Source organism: Microcebus murinus, chromosome 7, assembly GCF_040939455.1.
Source record: "Microcebus murinus isolate Inina chromosome 7, M.murinus_Inina_mat1.0, whole genome shotgun sequence".
Classification (NCBI taxonomy): Eukaryota; Metazoa; Chordata; class Mammalia; order Primates; family Cheirogaleidae; genus Microcebus; species Microcebus murinus.
This window is the reverse complement of record NC_134110.1, coordinates 13469581-13490429: the sequence shown is the minus strand read 5'-3', so window position 1 is coordinate 13490429 and position 20849 is coordinate 13469581. Positions and strand designations below refer to the sequence as shown.

General features: G+C 39.7%; 1 long non-coding RNA gene across 1 annotated transcript in view; it reads left to right on the top strand.

Moving 5' to 3' along the window:
• The window catches only part of LOC105871252 (uncharacterized), a 107327-nt gene that overhangs the window by 22863 nt on the left and 63615 nt on the right, over positions 1–20849 (top strand). The window contains exons 3-7 of the long non-coding RNA XR_012920086.1: positions 11525–11680; positions 12962–13070; positions 13190–13281; positions 16456–16626; positions 18332–18424. This is a non-coding gene — a long non-coding RNA (uncharacterized LOC105871252). The remainder of the gene's footprint in view (positions 1–11524; positions 11681–12961; positions 13071–13189; positions 13282–16455; positions 16627–18331; positions 18425–20849) is intronic.

The following is a 20849-nucleotide window of genomic DNA, read 5'->3' as shown; positions in this document are numbered from 1 at the left end:
AAAATTTCAAATACATAACACAAGGGCACAAAGATGCTCGGCTTTTGAAAGTCACTAGTGTGTTTGGGTAGAACCACACATTTCTATGAGTATTATAATATATAACATATATGCTGTCATGCTAATATGATTATTGCTATATTAGATTTTCTGTAGTGTTTTCCAACATGTTAACTCATGTGATTCTTTGGGAGGTCTTTTTTGGCCCCAAAGACATCCTCAAGTCCTATCTTCTAAGTGATCAGGTGTTACTGACCTCAAGCTCTGGTCGCAGAAAACATCAGGATTTAATCCCTCCTTCTCATCCTTCTCAGAGTCACGGCCCCACCAGTTGTAAACAATGAAGTCTATTCATAATCACCAAAAGTGCTAGAGTTCGGCAAGCAGAGGCTGGGTTTGAATCCCTGCTTCTTGCCGCACTAATTGTTATGTCTTGGTTGGGCATGTTCCTTAACATTTGTTGTGTGTGTGTGTGTGTGTGTTTTTTTTTGGAGACAAAGTCTTACTCTGTTGCTCTAAGTAGAGTACAGTGGCGTCAGCCTAGTTCACAGCAACCTCAAACTCCTGGGCTCAAGCGATCCTCCTGCCTCAGCCTCCTGAGTAGATGGGACTACAGGCTCATACCACAATGCCTGGCTAGTTTTTCTATTTTTAGTAGAGACAGGGTCTCACTCTTGCTCAGGCTGGTCTTGAACTCCTGAGCTCAAGTGATCCTCCCGCCTCAGCCTCCCAGAGTGCTAGGATTATAGGTGTGAGCCACTGTGCTTGCCCTTCCTTAACAACTATAACATTTTTCTCATCTGTATTCTGAGGTTAAAACAATAACTTCACAGTGATGCTGTGGAAACAGCATCAGAAAAGACGTGTGAAAGCACTTAGCACGGCACACAGGCGCCAATGAATGAATGTTTGCAACTGTTGCGGTGTATGTAGTTAGTAGGCACTCAATAAAAGCTTCATTCTTCTTCTCTCCCTTTTCTTCCCCACCAAGTCCTAACAAACTAATGTTTGTGCAAGCCTATGTATATTGAGAAAAACATTGCATTTTAAAAATAACTTAATTAAATATTATTCCATGAATAATAAATGACCACATATTTAACAGAAGACATTAAAAGCTATACTCATCCTTTGATTATTGGTTTAGAGCAGATAAGAATGATTTATTTAAAAGAAAAATGAAAAAGTAAAGAGTACGCAAGGAACCAAATTAGACATTCGGTTAAATCTGATTAATGACTATTTCCGGTGGAGATTTTAGCTGAGTTTAGGATCCCTGCCTCTCTGACTGTGAAGGTACAGTGTTTAGGAGTGACCATTAAGAAGTTGAATCCATAATTCACCAAAGTTTACGTAGATTTTGATTTTCACTTTGGGAAAGACCAATAAATCAGGTGCAATTCTGTCAATTCTCTAAAACTAGTATGTTTCATGATAATAAACTTAGATATAGAAAACTATCTTTTTTCTTAATAAATTTAGTTGCTTTGTCATTTTTTCATTTTTTTTTTAATAGTTCACAATATGAGGACCCAAGTTTGGAGTCAAATTAATCACATGTTAAAAAATTATGTCACTTTATGGCTGGTCGCAGTGGCTCACACCTATAATCCTAGCACTCTGGGAGGCCTAGGCGTGAGAATGCCTCAAGGTCAGAAGTTCAAAACCAGCCTGAGTAAGAGCGAGACCCCAGCTCTACTAAAAATAGAAAGAAATTAATTGGCCAACTAAAAATATATAGATAAAATTAGCCGGGCATGGTGGCACATGCCTGTAGTCCCAGCTACTCGGGAGGCTGAGGCAGAAAGATTGCTTGAACTCACAAGTTTGAGGTTCCTGTGAGCTAGCCTGGGCAGCAGAGTGAGACCCTGTCTCAAAAAAAAAAAAAAAAAAAAAAAAGAAAGAAAAAATTATGTCACTTTAAAAGACTTCCATTCAGTCTAAGAAAGCTAGTCTAGATCACATTAAAAAAAAATAACAGTTTCTTGAATATGAAAAAGTGCAATAGGTTAATTTGAAAAGTATGAATAATTCAACACAGAACTGTGCTTTTCTTTTTACCTGTTTTCCCATATGAAAATATTGCTTTATTTTTGTTAAGTAAACTCCCATTGGCGCACACAGCTTCCTTAGAGCTCAGATAGGAGTTGCAATATTGTGTTTTTCAGAAGAAAGTAACAACTGAAGTTTAGTAAATTTTGAAAGAGCACATGTAGCTTTTTTTTGTGCATGTGTCAGAGGGGAGTTAACTTTTTCAGTTCACAAAGTCATCTCTGGTTTGAAGTTGCAGTTAGAAAATGTTGGAAGTAAAAAAAAATATTGAAAAGTATTTGTGCAGAATTCCAGGGGCTTTGAAGAGTGTGTCTGAGAGAGGATTTGGTAGCGGTGATGGTGATGTAGCCAATCCTATTTGAGTAATAAAATCAGCAAAAATAATATAAGGCTTATTCTAAACATAAGTTTAAGTGGTAAATCCAGCTCTAAATGGAAGATAAAATTGATATACATGTATCTAACTATACACGATGTACTCTTTAAATTCTTTTTGTCTTATCAAAGATAATAGAAAAAGAATAAAATTCAAATCTGCCTTCTGCCTGCCAACCCTGCTTCCTTTTATGCAGGGCTGATCATGCTGGCCTGTCAAGTGCTGGCTAATTTTGTGGTCAGTGAATCTTGTCTAACAGAGATTCTTTTTAAAAAACAGGTGCTCCCCCTGCTCATCCGCATTTTGCCTCGATTTTACTTATCCCTCCAGCCTCCCATGCCTGTCAGATGCTAGTACCGCATCAGCCTGCATCCAATTGATTTAGGACACTAAGCATTTCCTCCAAAATTAAATTCCCCGTGAAAACTTAACAGGACCAACAACAACGTCAAAAACGCGTTACGGGAAAAGTGCCAGAAGTGGAGCTAAAATGAAGGCCGAATCCTTTATGGCAGGGAGAAGGGGAAAAGGGCCAGACAGAAAGAGAAGCGAAAGGAAAAGCAGGGCAGGAGGAGAGGCAGGAAGGAGAGGAGGGACCTAAATTAGAACAAGAGGCGATGTTTATTAATAACCTTACTGACCCACAGGCCCCTGACACAAAATACATTAAGTATTCTTGGGACACTCTGGTCTGTCACTCACAGGAGGAACAAATAAAACGGTGTTGGGAGCTGCGAACTTTCAGAGAGCAGATAAAAAAGAAGAAGACAAAAAAAGCTGGAATAAGGTGAAGGCGTAGACTCACAGGCTCAAGTGGCCCAGGTCCCCTTTTCTCCTGTGGCCTTCTCCCCGGGTGGCGCACCTGACGCCTGCAACACTTCCAGCAAACTAGGACTGAAAAAACACAAGGAAATATTCTCTCTGTTGCAAAAGAGAATATATGGCCGTTGTAGGACATTTGGAAATTCTGGAAAAGCATGAAAACGTAAAAAAAAATTGCCTCTGATCCCACTGCTTAAGTATAATCATCGTCAACACTTCAATATACATTTTCTAATGTCTTCCCACTACATTTTAACTCACGTTCACTTGTGTGTTTGGAAAGTTAAATAGAGGCCCTGCTGTAGTCCACTATTTTGTAAACTGCCTTTCCCATTTGACAAGATGTAGTAATCATTAATATTTGCTCAGGGTGTTAAAACTATTCCAAAACATGATTTTTATGCCTGCATTGTATTTCCTTATTTGTAGGGACTGTAATTCATTTGACCTTTTGTTAGATATTTATGTCTTTTGTAACTTTTAGCCTTTAAAAAAACTTTGTGCATATCTGCGTTTCCTCTGGATAAACCACTGTCCATGAAAATCCTGGGTCCAAGTCTTTTTTTTGTTTTTGTTTTTGCTTTTGGCTACATTTTTCAGAGTTGTCCTCCAAAATATTTTTGCCAATTTGTATTCTCATTCGTAGTGAATGAGAATGCAGATTTCAGAAGCCATCATTAACTTGTCCCAAAATAAGGTAAGAATTAGTATCCTATTGTGATTAGTTTTCTTTTGATTGTCTGTAATGCTCACTTTCTTCACATTTCTTGACTATGTGTTTTGTTCTATGTGTATGTATCGTGCCTGTTTGTTTTTATTTTTATTTATTTAACTTTTGTCCTGTGGTTCTATGGAGATGTTCATTGATTTTTCTATTAAATTATAAAACTTCTTTATGTGATAAGTTTATTAACCCTTTCACCATCACATATTGCAAACACTTTCTCCATTTTGTCATTTGGTTTTTAATTGTTAATGAATTTTTAAAATGTATATGTTTATGAATTTAAGTACATAAATATTTTCCTAAATTTATTCTTTCTTCGTCAGCTTTTATGTTTAAAAAGACTTTGCACAGCTATGACTGAGATCAGTATTAACCTGTATTGTCTTTTCATGTTTTTGTGGTTCTTTTTTAAAAAAACATTTAAATCTTTTATTTATTTGGAATTTATTTTGGTCCATGTGGAGGTCTATTTAATAAAACTTCTTTCCCTTACTGATCTTAATGTATGTTATTGGGCCTATTTCTGTGTTTTTACACTTTATTTCATTATCTTTTTGTCTCCATCACTTTTATAAAACTCTCCCTTTTTAGTATTGTCATTTAAGAATAGACTTTCATATCCAGCAATGTAAATTCTTCCTCTTTAAGATTAGTTTTCTGGTGATACTTCCTATTTTTTTATTCCATAAGAACTCATCAAGTTCAGCATGTAAGATAATGCAAACTATACATTAATGTGTGGGAATTTGAGGTCTTTTAATATTGGGTTTTCTTATGTAGAAATAAACTATGCCTTTTCATTTATCTTTTCATATGAACTTATGAAAAGTTGTAGTTTCATCATGTAGTTTTTCAATACGGTCTCAAATTTATTCCATGCTATTGTGCATGCAATTTCTGTATTCCATTTTATGACTTTGCTGAGAAATGTTATTTATTTATGCATTTTTATTTTGTATTTGCCACTTTTTTGGTTTCTTATCCAAATAATTTACTAATATGGTTCTTTTGAGTCATCTAGATAGATAAGGTTATCATTTGCAAATAATGATTATTCTGTCTCTTTCTCAAAATTATGTAATTTCTTTATTTTTCCTGTCTTAATATAAAAGACTACAACTTCCAAATCATTTAAAAATATTCTTCATTAGGAAGGCTTCCAATATTTCACTGCTAAGAATGATGACCTGAATACATTGTATTCTTGATGAGCTCTGGCTTTTTTCGATGTATTTTTGACTTCAACTTCCAATCTGCCTTCCTGAACCTTCTGTTCTTTAGTCCTGTTGTATGTCTCCTAGCCCTCTGTGCCCAGTGCTGAATAAGTCTTACCCTTTTTATCTGAAAGGGTGTTCTAACGCTATACAGAGTCCCATCATGCATCTATTGATGCTTCTTCTTGAGTCTGACCATCCATGGTTCACTGTAGAACTCTCCTTTAGTTTTCAGGTCAATTAAAAATCTGAACTACCCTTCAGTAAATTAAATGCAATTACCACGTTATTTTCTGCTACCATAAAAGTTAGTATCTTGCATAAGAGTTTTAATTTCCCCATTTTAAGAAAATGCTAAACTATTTTCTCTCATAGACTTGATCTTTGCATTTGAATTTGCTGACTTTTTTCCAGGGAAAAGTAAAAATAACCTGGGATTTTGCATATGCCATGCAAAAAGGATTGGTTCCATGGGTGAGACTGGTTAGAACAATATGTGGAAATAGACGGAGGGAAAACAATTACAGCAACAGTTAGTAAGAGTGCTGGGTTACCCTGTGGGAGGCAGGGTGCTGAGTGCCCAGGTTGCTGAGTGCCTCTGTGTCTCCCTGAGCCTCCATTTCTTCAACTCTAAATTGAGCATCTTTACCTTGCAGCAATAATGTAAGAATTACTGACAATGTCTACAAAGCATCTAGTCTGACTTGGCACCTAGCAGGCACTTACCAAGAGCAACTGTTAGGTCCTGGCTAGGTTCGAAGCCAGGAGGAACACGGGCCATATTATATATAATAAATGGAAAGAGAGAACTCTTCTCTGCTATGAATTTCTACATAGAGCTAACCCTAAGCATACTCAAGAATTGTAGGATTTAGCCAACAGGCAGTGCAGTATTTGGAGTGTGGTTTAGAGGCCCCCCAAGACTCTGCCCAGTGTAGTGGAAACTCTTAGTCTTCTTTTCTCTTCTCTGTCTGGCTTGGCTTTTGCCTTGACTGCTGAGTTTATTGGACTCCACTTCCCGTCCCACCCTGATGGCCCATGAGCTGGGAATGTTTAGATTCTGTCTTCCTCTGAGGGGGACAAAAAGGGCCCCTAATTTTGATAATATGGTAAATTTAGTCATTGCAGCCATGCGCCTGGCATTTAAGCACCTCCATGTTAGCACCCCTTAACTTTTCCAGTTTGTTAGCTTGGAAAACACCCACTTAGTATCCAACTTAGATCTTAACGAGGCAGAACAAGAATTTTCTTTTTATCGTTCCCAAAATAAAGATGGAGATTTGTATTTTTTTTTTATGAAATAGGAGTTATCCGTATTATTATTGTTTAAAATCAATTATCCTTTATTCCATTTTTTTTCCTGTTGTTTATTTTATCTGTCCTGCTTTCCCAGAGGGGCAGAATTAAGGCCCCCATTTGGTTTTTATTAGCGTAATCAGTTAATAGCTGTTCTATAATGCTTTACTTATTGTGTTAATTTTCTGTAGTTATGTCCAGAGGCAGCTCCCTGGAAGACCACATTTGAAAAAAAAAAAAAAAAAAAATAGAAGATCTAACTTACTTCTTTAATAGGTCCAGCAACCATTTATAGTTTTGGCTAAGATTATTGAACACTATTGAATTACAAGGTCATTGAAAATACATATAAACTGTAGCTAGTATTTTAAATATATCTGTGGTGAGCCTAAACATTCCATGATGATGATGGTCCAAATACTAATCCTAGTGTTTCTGCTGACGTAAGCTTATCTCACCAGTTTTCTGGATTTGCCCTGAATATGTCAGAGGTATGAGTGTGTGCTATTGCCCTGCATAATGTGCTGGTCACTGCAGTTTTATTGCACAGGTGGCTAAACTCTGGGTCTCAGGGACCGTTGTCCAATTGCTGTTGGGGATTTTAATGTGAATATATCCTATGTGGAATTTGGTATTTAAAGAACTAGGTCTGAAATTAAAATGGAGTTTGAAACCAGACCTTGTTGACAAGCAAACTTACCTGAGGGGTAACAAAGGAAATGTTTGTGATTAATGTGATGCATTGGGCCTTCATGTTAGACGCATTCTGAATTAGCTGAATGTGGTGAAGGGGAAAGAACTTTACTCAGCAGTCAGCGTCATGGATTCTGGACCTGCTTCTAACACGAACTTGCTTCTAAGGTCTCTGGGGGCCTCAATGTTCCCCACTGTAAAATGGGCAGGAGGAGTTGGGGGGGCCAAGCTCTAAGGTTCCTCTCACATCTGCTTGTATGATGTGCAGTCTGGGAGGCTCTGAGCAGCGATTCAGTGAGGAAGAAGGAGCAGCAGCTCAGGATGGGACCGGGATTAGAATGTTCCTTGTTCACTGTTGAGTCCCTGAAGATGGGCATGATACTTGCCTCAGAAAGGGAGCCCATTAGTACTTTTGTAATAAATTGGTGCTTTCTTGTGAAGCCTGTGTAAAACTCTAGTGAGAGGAAGTGGCGTGCACATTACACCACAAAGCCATAGGAACTGCTGTGTGACTCTGGGTGCAAGTCACTTAATTTCTCTCTGTCTTTTCTCTTTCTTTTGTGGCACAAAGGGTTCGGAGAAGAATCGCCAAAGTAGCTTCTAACTAAGAAAGTCAATGACCTTCTGAGAATCGCCAGCCCTGTAAAGCGAATAAGAAGGTTCAGATGTCCTACAACGTCTAGTACCCCGAGCAGGTAGAGCGTGTGACTTGTGACTCCATGCTCACGGGGAAGAAGTTCACGAGGCTGCTGTGGGAGGGGCTGAGAAAGAGAAGAGGAAAGGGGAACCCTATGCTAAAGTTTGGCTGGGAATTTTATGCAAATAAAGAAATAAGGTCTCCAGTAATTGCCTGTTATTAAGGTGCAGACTGTAGCTAATGCTGTGTTTAAATCAGTTCAATGCCAAGTTCTTAGCACAGTTAACCACCTGCTTTCCGTATACTGCCCACGGGGGCGGTGTGTGAGAGGTTTTCCTTCATGCAGCGCCATCAGAGAAGGTAGTGGACAACAATCCATATTTAAAAGGAAGAGAGAAAAAGCCCAGGTACGTTTCAATGGAAATCCTTTTAAGGCATTTCAAAAAGGAGTCTGAGAAATAATCACAAAGTTTAAGAAAAGAGAAAATCTTAACTTTGATCTTATTTTCTTCTGCAAAGCAATTTGGTACCTGATTTTTTTCAAGCGCTAAACCACAAATTCTAATGGCTGGACCTGAATGTTTTCATTTACATCTTGGGACTTCTGATCTCCCCAAAAAAGTTTTAAAAAAATTATTAAAGTGATTTTTTTTCCAGAGAGATTAATACATAAAGCATTTGCTGGTCAGCTCTCATAAAAGCTACAGCATCATAGAATAGCTGGGATTACATGCTAGGTTTAAATCATGGGAGGGCTCAGTTAATATCAGCGCCTAATTAAGAAATCTGTAAAGTTGATTTGAGGGAGAAAAATTCTATCAAGATGTGATTGGAATTTTCCCTTCCAATTGCTGTTGGGGATTTTAAGGGGAATGTATCCTACATGGACGTTGGTATTCACAGGACTAGTTCTCAAATTAAAACGGAGCTTCAGAGGAGAGCATAGGGACAAACTAATTTACCTGAAGGGTAGCAAAGGAGGTTCTTACCTAAAAATAAATGTGATAAATTGAGCCTCAATGTTAGATTGCATTGGTCCTTAGTTATTTAAACCTGAAATCCTTCATAGTTCATCTATATGAATGTTAGACTGTCATCCCCTTGCAGGTAGATAAGAAGAATTGTTCTTTTTTTGTGTTTGCAGGCATGTGTTTCTTAGTACATAATAGATTCCCATTAAATGTTTATGAAATTGCAGAATTAGAACACTCTGGTAATTTTTTATTTTTATTTATTTATTTATTTATTTATTTATTTATTTATTTATTTTTTTTTGAGACAGAGTCTCGCTTTGTTGCCCAGGCTAGAGTGAGTGCCGTGGCGTCAGCCTAGCTCACAGCAACCTCAAACTCCTGGGCTCGAGCGATCCTTCTGCCTCAGCCTCCCGGGTAGCTGGGACTACAGGCATGCACCACCATGCCCGGCTTGGTAATTTTTTAAAAAGGTTCTTGCAGAGCATAGTGCCGTGTTGTGGCCTGTCTTATCTCTAATAACTAGATTGATTAGCCAGTCCTGCACCAACTAGGAAGCATGGCAGAGGCAGCCGGCAGGCTAACTTTGGCCAGGATGTGTGTGCTCTTTAAAACCTGAGAAGCTTCAACTTCGCATAACAATATGGATTTCTGGATTCTTTTTGTAGTATCTGAAGTCATGGTGCTGTTTGGTTCAGAGCTGCACACAGTGACACTTAGTCAGGGGCCTGGGAGTAATTGTCCCCGTTAGATAGGATTCCTTCACAGGCCACCGCTGTTATTAATAAACAGGGTAGATTGGGCCCCCATGTTAGGTCGCATTCTCAGTTGGTTAGACGGACTGAACTCTCTTGCATCTGACTCCAGGTTTCACTTTCTTATTTTCCAGGCTTGTCTACAGGATAGGCCCGCAGGATTAGGAGAGGCTATTTGGTGTACATTTTGTTGCTGTTGGATTTGAATGAGTTAAAGATCTAGGTGTGAGCTTAATTGTTTTCTCCAGCCCCAGGAAAAGAGATGGGGAGATTGTAAGTATTGGGCTTGGAGTGAATTTGGAGTGTGCACATTCCTACCACCTCAGTGTGGCTCCAGAGGGAATTGAGCAGGATTCAAGCACTAAATAACCCTAATGATACTGGGTAGGAGCTCATTGGGGAGCTGTTCAAGAGTTTGTCAGAGCATATTAAAATGCAATACATTCACATAATCAAAAAAGGTACATCAGTCCATCTGTCTATACATTCCTTTCTGATACTAAATTTGTCCAGGGACTTTTCAAAATTACATCACCTACCCTTACCCCTTCCTTAGTGAATAAAAATGTGGAAAGAATGGAGAGCAAATCAGAATAATGCACATTGGTGAAAGTCCTATAATTGAAATCATTATTGGTTAAGACACCATTGCTTTAATCAGCCCTATCATAAATCAATGCTTTTCACAAGTGAAGGTTTAAAATAAAATGCTGTTAAACAAATTGGGCCTCTTAAAAGGCATGATGCAATTGGGAAGCTACTGAAAATGGATAAAAAAGTGCTTTCTGAATGGATTCACTGGTTCTAGCATTTTATCTTCCACTTAATTTAAAAAAATATATTACCTGGTCCTTTCTTAGAAATTACATATTGGAGGTCTATAATGGCCAAGCCTTTATCCCATTAAAAAAATTTACTCCCTGGAACAGTTAATATTTGACGTTTAATTGCTTTTCCCTGTTGGAGAGGAAAATCTGTTTCTTTCCTTCCTTTCTTGATTGACTCTTCAAAAAATCACTTGCGAGCTATAAAGATGGAGAAGAGTTATTGATTTTCAAAAACTCGAGAACACGTATATGTGCATACACGCACACATATGTGTTCGTATTTAATAGAATCTCCTATGTACCAGGAGCGGGCGCTCCCCTTACAATAACTCTGCAAGGCAGGTGTTATTGTCTCCATTTAATAGATTAGGTGGCAGAAGTCTGCAAAGTTAGGTGCTTGCATGGGGGCACCCAGGTAGTAAGCCATGAGGGGCTTGTGGATGGAGCCAGGACTGCTGCCGTGCCAATGGTCCCCTCAACCTTCTTAGCCAGCACCAGATTTGAGACTTAGCAGATAGTGCTACACTATCCACGAATGGCAAAAGAACCCAACTATGATTTTGAGTCTTTTATGTGAGTACTCCATTGTGACTGAGCTAGGAGAAATAGTCAAATCTGCCTTATACGTCGTACTCACTTAGAAGAGGGTTCTCATCAGAAAGTTTTGCATGGATAAACAGAGAGGTCAGAAATTTTCTTATTAGAACAATGCCCATGTGGATTTCAAATAAATTTTCAGGCCTCTTCGGGACTTGCTTCACGATAAAGAAGGAAGGGACTAGTGGGACATTGGTGGGGAAAGGGTGAGGAAAAGCCTCCATTTGGTCCCCTTGAGATAGAAAATTTCCATTTCAGCATTGTCACTCTCCCCTCTCACATGCAGTAAATCCACAACCAAAGGCCAAAGCTCTTTCTTGCTCTCTCTCTCTTTTTTTTTCTTTCTTTTTTTTTTTTTTCCTCTTCCCACAAAACCAGGTATTATTTAGGTCTCTTGGAAAGCTGCACAAACCAACTGCTCCTCCACGGATTATCCCTTTCCGAGCTTAGGTGATTTGCCTCCTCGAGTTACACCTTCCGTGACTTGTGGTCACATGTGGGCTGTGTCATTCTGCCTTATTCCACCTTGCAAGAAAACATTTGTATTTTGGCCTCAGGTCCCAGTTCCCCCGGGAAATGGTCCTGTATGCATCATCTTCACCCTGGTGACAGGCAGTTAAATCTCTGGCCTTCATGGGACCGCTGGACATCTGGCAGAAACCCAGGAAACCGCTCGTTCCCTCTGTGACTTCACTCAGCCAGAAAACTACCAGGTGTGTGACGTAGGATGAGCTCTTTCTGGGAGGTACAGTACAACACTTTGAAAAAATGTTTGGTTGATGTTGAAGGAATGGAAATTTACACCATTCACAGATTTTTTTTTCTGCATCCAGAAGCACATTTAAAATTTTTTTAAAAATTTCCCTTTTCCTTTTTTTTCCTTGCCTCCTTTTTAAATTATTTTTGTTTTCTTTTTTCTTTTATTCCTGGTTAATAGCAATTCCCATTATTTACCAAAGGGCAGCAAAACTTGACACTCTCATATCGGCAAAATTTTTTTGGAAACTCATTTGCAGTGTGTATCAAGGGCCATAAAAATTTATGAGTACTGTGTGGTCATAAGGAAATAGGATACACATTCCTAATGTTTACAAATATATAGGCAAGATATGCATAATCATATTAATAGGTAACATTTATTGTCTACTTAATATGTGGTAGGCACTCTGCCAAATGTTTTATAGGCATCGTCTCATTTAATCTGTGCACAGACTATGGGGGGTAGATATTATTATATCTCCATTTTACAGATGAGAAAAGAGAGGTGAAGAAAGGTTAATTGGTTTATCAGAAGTTATACTGCTATTATGAGATTTCAACTCTGTTCTGGTAGTCTTCAGAGCTTGTACTCTTAATTTATACTAATTTGTAAGTCCTTATAATATATGGTTAATTGTAAGTATAAAACAAACACCAACAACCAAACAACAACAACAAAAAACCCCACACCAACAAACAAAAATCTGCCAAGTTCTACTCTTATAAAAACCACATGAGAAAGTAAATAGGAAAGCTTAGACTGAGAGAAAAAAGCCAAACTTAAAATGGCTTTTTTGTAACCAGTTAATAATAAAATGACAGGCAGCTCTTTGGAGCAACACTTAAATGTTTAAAAGTCTTTTCTCTTGATGGGAATTAGGCACTATTTGAATAATCTTTTACGAAGAGACTCTAATTCATACTATTCTGCCAGTATAAGGAAGGTCCAAAGGAATAAGTCTTACATGTAGTTGCAGAGGACTTTGTCCAAATTTATTTGAGGATTTTCTTTTGGACTGAAGCCTAGACCAGTGTTTCTTAACTTATTTTGTTCAAGAACATATCTGAAGATACTAATGGGATCTATGAGCGCTCTTTCTCTTCAGAAAAACACATATATTAACATTTGTACATTTTGCTGTGTATCTTTTTATTGAAAGATCTTTGAAATCTTTTAAGTTTATTGCTGATTTGAAGATTTTAATTAAAATTTCCCTTCCTGTTTTGACTTGCAGAATGTTCTTTACAGCACAGTTTGAGAGAGGTCCTTTCTGTAATAGCTTAACCATTGATTAAGCATAGTTTCTTTAATGTTGTCTACCAACATATGAGGAGGACTATAAAGTAAGTAAGCATAATGAATAATTCAGTGTCAATATTTTCGTTAATATGATACCTTGTTATTATTGATGCTCGTATTTGCATGCCTGGCTAACAACTGCCTTTTGGATTTTCCATGTTAGGTGAAAAAAAAAGCATGGTGTACATCACCAGGAATCAAAGATTGTGCCTGGCCGTGTACTTGACTCCATAACACAGAGAAAAACTTTTCAAGGTGAGTGGACAGCATTATGAGTGGCTTTTCTTACCAAACCTGCAGAAATGCACTTTCAAAACCACGCATGTGCATAAGGTATAGTGACAGATGGACTTGAAAAATGGGTAGATGGTGCCCTGGTGCGAGATTCGATGGGAACCCCCATGCTCTGAAGTTTGGGAAGTGCTCAGGCAGCTCCCTGGCACCATCGGCTGTGCTGCTAATAAAATCATAGGCAGGGCATGATTTCATTCCTTGTGATATTTTCAACCTCAGGAAGAGGGAAGTTATTCCTTACCATTTCTGTCTTCTGAAATGAAAAATGCTTAGGTACAAATCCCAAAAGACTTTATGTGCACTCTCTGCCTCCTGTTCAGGAGTGTGCAAGGAGCAGACGGAAATGCCATATTTAGAGGTCTATCTACTCTAGAAACTTCCCCTCGGCAGTGGTCTCTGCCTATGTTACAGGAGACGGCAAAAATACGAGCCGTCATGCATCTGACCAATTATGCAGCGCTCTATCGCAGGAGGAAATTCCTTCCTCACCCCAGCTGGTGAACAGTTATGTCCTGGAGCCCAGGACAGACATGCCTTGTAACTTTTTAACCTAGTTAGTGGAACTGCCAATATTATTCCTATTCATATAAATGTCTAATCCTTTCTTGAATCTTGCTAGACTATTTGCCCCAATAATATCCTGTGGCACTGAATTCCACAGGTAGATTATACGCTGCTTTAAAAAGCATTTCCTTTTTTTTTTGTTTTGTTTTAAATTTATTACCTTTTAATGTCACAAAATAGCCATTGTTCTGGCATTAAGTGGCGCAGGATAGAGGCATTTCAAATTGACCTCTAATTTTTCCACACACTTTCATCTCTGTCTTCTTCATATATTTTCTATTTTGGCATATATAGTTTTGATTCAATCAGATCTTGTATATGTAAACATCTCATCCCATTTTGGACACATACTAGGCACTGGAAAAACGCTGTCTTCGACATGTAATATCATTTGTTGGGTAACTATTCATTGAGCTGCTATTATGTGCAGGAACTGTTCTAATTTTGGAGAGACAGCCTAGAATAAGACCGGGTCTTTGTTCTGAAGGTTCTAATTTTCTAGAGAGGGAGACAAGTAGTTAAATAATGAATGCATATATGAATTCCATAGTTTCAGGTGGTATTAAGTGTTTGGAGAAAATTACAATACTGACCAGGAAAGGATGGCGGGACCACTTTGGATGGCAAGGTCAGACAGCGGCTCTCTTACTAGGGGCAATTGTGATTGGCCATCAAGCAGTCATCCATGTGAAATGCTCCCAGGACAATGACCAATAGTAGTTGAGGCTCAGTCATTATTTGTTGAGTATATGAATGAATCAAAGTTGAGAAGTCCTCTTACACAAATCACCCAGTAAATTACTCCGAGGACAAATGTTTCTGGAATCCCCGTGTTCTATTAATATAACTCCAAAGACTGTTGGAGTAGAAAAAGCAGGGGATTTAGTGAGTTAGATACTAATTTCAAGACCCCACCCTATCCTTAACTAATCAGCTAGCTGTATGGCCTTGGGCAAGTTCTCTAATTGTTCTCATCCAGAGAGTTCTCCTTTATAAAAATGGGAGTCAATCGAGCTTCCTTCTTGGGGGTCGGAGGATTGAAGGTCAAGTTATGTGGAAATTTCTTTATGAACTGCCCAATGATGTGACAATATTGGCTATTCTTGTGGGAATCCATTGTCAGCGTTAGTCACTCTGGTCTTGCAGTCTTTCCTTTCTCCCGTCCTCATTTTCATATTTCCTTGCACTCACTAGTTTATCCCTGCCTCTGCGTAAAGCCCACCGGTGGCATCTATGGTACTTGGCTCTCTGCCCCAGAGGTGGCTTAGCAGGGTGGATTTACCTTTCTGAAATCCTGCTCTACTAAGGACTTTAAAAATGAAATCTGGCGGAGCCACTGCATGTTGATACACTGGACTGGCTGTGACTTTTAAGTAATGGTTGTTCGCTTTTATTTTGTTTACTGCTTAATCTTCCGGGGTCAGGCTAACCAAACTTCCATATATAAAGACAGAATCGTTGCCTGGATTTCTGAGCCAACCTTGGTCCCCACACCGAGACTTTGGGTGAAATGACCTGCCTGCTCCCTCCAGTTCCCTGTGCGTGCCACATGATCGGCATATACCATTTCCTCACGTCGCCTCTTGTTATTCTTTTTAATTGCCCTTTAATGTACTTTTTTTTTCCCGTTTAGGCAATTTGAAGTAGAGGCATGTGCAGCTCTGCATAATAATGGATTATAGGAGGCATTTCAAGGAATAAATTATTAGGATTGTTTACATGCATGGTTCAAATTTACTGGCAAATTGCTCAGACCTCAGTTTTATGATGTAGCTGCCAGCGAAGCTCCTTCTGGGTAAAACTCTGCAATAAGAGAAGTTGCCTTTGCTGTCCCTCCTCGGCACTTCCCCTGCCTCCTTCCTGCCCTTTCAACACCTCCCCCCTTTGCCGCCCCCACAGAGCTCACTGGAGCTGTCAGGCCTTTTGCACCTTAATGCGAAGACATTTCGTGGGTCCTCCCCAGACCTGCCCCCAATAAAGGTGAGGTGCGCACAGGAACAAATCTTTAATGGTATAATTTTAGACACTGTGGCAACTGGGAAGGGCGGCTATTTTTGGCCGTGGGGCTTTCTCCTTGACCTGAGATGATATTGCCCTGCCTGCTGCTAGTGTGTCCGGCCAACGCAGCACGTGGTCCTTTTAGCAACGTGCTTGTCATTCCTGGGGGTGGCATCTTCATTTCTCTGCCAGCCAGCTCCGTGCTCATCCACAATTCTGTGCATTTGTACAAGGGTATGGATCTGTCGACGGGTGCCCGCGTAGGCTTGTTCCAGGCAGACACATCAAGGTGGTGGCCCAGGCCACCCCCGAGGGCCAGCACAGAGGGAACGGGCTTTCTTCCACATCGGTGGCATGGAAAAATTTCTGGTCCAGTCTCTGTGTCCCCCTCAGCCTCCAAGGTTGGTCAGCTGCTCAGTTTTATGTTCTATGAGTCACTCCCTCTCTGAGCCAGGCAAGCCAGGGGGTCTCCAGGCCACAGTGTCCGAGCATTCCCACCTACACTGCCTCATTTGAAGCTGCCTCCTCACAGCAGTTCTTCTGACCACCCTGCTCGCTGTCTTCCCACTCAAGCTCCTGACGCAGCTGTTGTCTGCAGACCCCCTGTACTGCCCGGGGAAGTGAGTTGGAACTCCTGCAACAGATGAGCAGATGAGCGGAACAGCCACAAGAAGATCTGAAGGTGGCCAAAAATAACAGCGCTTTCCAGATGAGGGTGATATTATAGCCAAGATCATCACCGGGGTAGGGTATCTTGTTCTTAGTTTTACAACCTAAAAAGTACACAGAAGACTCAAAGATCATTCAGGAACGAGGGATAAAGTCAGTAAAGAACAGGGAAATGGGAACAGTTTTTTTTTTTTTTTTTTAAAGAAATTGGGTTTCTTTATGCCAGAAGAAAGAAAACAGAGGCCTTTTATAGATATGGAAAGAGCCCTGGATATCTGCACAGCGGAGGCTGGCTCTCTCTTCTCCAACTCCCCTGGCCTTAAAAGGGGGAGAATTCTGGATTTGTAGAGAGAGGAGGAGGAGGAGAGAATGAAAGACACACAGAGAGAAGGATATATAAGCAGAGCCTGACCAAGGAATAGAAAATAATGGAAGATAAGACAAAAAGAGAGAAACATCACGAAACAATATTGACTTCTTTATCTGCTATTGAATTAAAGTTAGTAGATATTTATTGAAAACCAAAATATTTGGTCTAGTTATCTGTCTCTGAATAGATAAACCTATAATTTAAAAACCCTAACATTTATTAACCCTAAAATGCATTAACTTGGAACCACAACAATCACTTTATTGTTATCTGTCATGGTTTTGAGTGTTGACTGGGATCACCTGGGTGGTGGTTCTCATGCCGTTTTTCATGAGGATGAGGATGAGGTAGGTCTGAGAGCTGCCAAGGCTGGAGGCTGGAGTCATCGCTAAGGCTTCCTCGCTCACACGCCTGAGGGCCGACGCTGGCCATTGCCGCAACCTCAGCCGGGGCTGTCGGCTGGGCACCTGGTCATGCCGTGGAATCTGAGCTTCCCCCCAGCATCTCTTCCCTGTGCTTCTGACATGGCCACGCAGGGCTCCAAAGATGAGCCTTCCAAGAGAACAAGGTAGAAACTGAGTCATCCCTTTTGGCCTAGCCAAGTCGCACACTCTATTGGTCCACCCGTCACTAAGCTCAGCTCAGATTCAAGGGGAGGTCACATAGACGTCTCCTCTGGGTTTTGAGTATTAAAGGATGTGAGGACACATCTTTAAACTGCTATTAATAAAATGTCCAGTTATGATATCAGCTGCTCCAACCTCTCAAACTCCATGTGCTTCCAATCTAGTAGGAGTGATCAAAGTCAATTAAGTATTCTATGAAAAGTAATGAAATAGCCATTTGCCAGGTGAGTGAGATGATAGAAGAGTGTGTACCAAGTGAGGTGCAAGATGAACACTTGCATGCATACAGGTCCTAGGCAGAGTGCAGTTAGGAAGGCCGGTGGCCACTTGTCATTTGGAGGACACTGAAGGCAAATGGGATGGCAGTGGCTCCATTCCCTAACTCTGGAGTGGGTGTGTTGCTGGCTTTATTCAAGCCCATATGTATGTTCTCCATGACTTATTTTCTCATTATCTATTTTCTCTTCCCTCGCCTCACCTTTGGTACCACTGACTGTCTTTTCTTTCAATTGCATTATTCTGCTACAGTCCTACAGCTTTTCCCCATCCCTTTTTGTCCCTCAGCCATGACTTTATCCTTTCTGTGCATGAAAAAGACTTACCTCCTGTTACCCTGCCCTACTTATTTGCTACTCCATTGCCATTTTTCAGACCAGTGAATTTCCCCTATGTATTTGCGTGAATTTTCCTTCTTTGTGGCTACTGTCTCTTGTCTTTGAAAGTCATATTTTATATTTCAAGTGACTCATGCTCTTGTTCTCTGCTCTGACTTGTCTTATCCTAGGAACAAGTGGCCCGGCACAGCGTCACAGGACAGTGGGGCCCAGTGCACACAATACCTGGCATCTCCACTAGATACAGCCTTGACATCTTCATGGTGAGGCTTGCTCTAATCCAAGGACTTCCAGGTGGGGGTTGCTATTCGGATACTAACCTTTATTTGGTAAGCATTTCCTACATTCCGTCATTACTAAAATTACTTTTCTTTTCACGTGGACCTTTAGTCTCCAAATACTACCACTCTGGATATTCACTTTTAATCCTTCTCTAGCTTCAGTCCTTTTTTTTTATCATCTTAGTACAAAGTGATATATGTCCACTATAGAAAATTTAGAACACGTAGAGAAGCAAAAATTAAAAAAACACCCCACTCTAAATAGAAACATTGCTAATAACTTAACATGAGCCCTTTTCATCTTTTTTCTCTATATTTGTGGTTTTTATATACCAAAAAACATAGCATCACCACTCACATGGTTAGTGCTTTCCTCTAAGCCATTTGCTGTTTTCTAGAACCAGTTCCATGGTTCCAGATGATTGGAACAGAGATTGACACTTGTTTTCTAGAACCAGTTCTATGGTCCCAGATGATTGGAACAGAGATTGACACTTGGCCCCATCTGGGATAGTACCTGCTATTTTCTTGGAATTAAGTCAGACAGTATATGGAACTGGAGCTATAATGTCACATTGACATGGATTAGAATTCGTACTTTGAAACTTAAAGTTTTGCTGGAGAATATAGTTTGCAAGAGATGAGTAGAGGGGACAGTGAGAAGCAAAGGAAGAGACAGCAGAGCTCTAGGAGCAGAGACTCTTTATATCCTGGCACTAATTCCTGCAGGGATTTTTGTGTGATGGCCTTGTCTCCTTACCTCATGTCTGTGTCTGATGGAGCAGTGTCTATGGGATTCTGATACTTCCCTCTAACAAATGCCTGTGCGAGGTGACACTTTTTAATAACATGTTTTTTTCACTGAGTAATTCATCATACTTTTTTCTATATCGCCATATATTCTCCTACATTATAATTTTGACGGGTGCACAGTAACTACTGTGTATATTCTGGTATTTATGGGAGAAGCGCAATTTATGGGAGAAGCTTGAGCTCTACTATTAAACAGCACTGAGTTCAAATGCCCACCCTTGTTTGTTATGTGATTTGGACAAATTATTGAAACACCCTATGTTTCACCCCCAGTTCCCTCATCTGTAAAATGGGCACAACAGTAAGTTTGCATAATATAATGAATCTTAAATTTTCCCAGTACATTATCTGTCACATAAGTCAGGACTCGGTAAATTTCACCTGTTATTATTAATAATCACAAAACAAGTCCTTGTTATTGCTCATATAACAGCATCCCTACATTTGAGCATTAGAATTGCAATGAACATCCTTGTAGTCAAGTATTTGTACATGATTATTCTTTGGAATAAATGCCCAGACGTTGCATTATTGGCCCAAAGATTATGGGCATTAAAAATGTTTTTAAAACATGCATTGCCATTGCTATCTTTGACTCTTGTAAGTTATCCACCACTCCCAGCCTTTACTGTCTTCTTCTTGACCACAGGTTTAGAGACATGTTTCGTTCTCTGTCCAGGATGTGGTCTATGTTCATCTTCCAACACAATTAAAATGTTGTCACATCAACATTTGAGTTGGGGCTCTTTGAGGTAAATTTAATTAATTCTTTTAGATATTTGCTTACATGTCAGGTATAGATTAAGTTTATACACAGAATAGATTTATAGATTAGGTTTACATTTTGAGAGCTGACTTCAATGTTGCTCACCATGGAGTGGCCTTTTGCAGCAGTTTTAGGAAGAGTTCCAGAGGGTTCTCAGGATGTCAGATATTGACTAAGGTTAACAATACTACAAAATATTTCCTCTCTCTAGAAATAGGGACATTTGGAATATGAACATCTGTATCCTTCGACCTGCCTGGAATGACCTCTCACTGCAAACCCTTCCTTGGCTTCCAGGCCCAGGGAAATACTGATATGAAATTTAGTGAGATGCTTCTTTGAGCTACCCACTGTGCCGGGCACTTTGGGAAGATAACCATACCTGATCCTTGTCCTCAAGGAGCATAGTCTTTTGGTTAAATAGATGTGCAAACATTTAGAGGGAAAAGTTAAATTTTTGAGAATGGTGGTGTGCACCTGTAAGGAAATCCCAGAATAAGGTGTTCCAAAAGCCGAGGCCTGTAGGTAGTTAGCCATTTGGCCCCCAGGGGTTTTTATTTGCTCTAAAGTTATAGCATTTAAATTTTGTTTTTAGTTGCCAACAACGAACAACTAGAGATTTAATGAAAAAATACAGATTCCTGTCTTATTTGAAAAAGTGGAAGGATTGGCTATGCTCAGCCCTCATTCCACCATGGCAACAGTGACAAGTGGCTGACCATTTAGCCAGGGAACAATTTCTCCCTTTTAACCATAGTCTCTACCACTCCCTAATTAATGTATTAACGTGTACTGCTTCATTTATTTATGCTGCCTGCGTGGGCCATG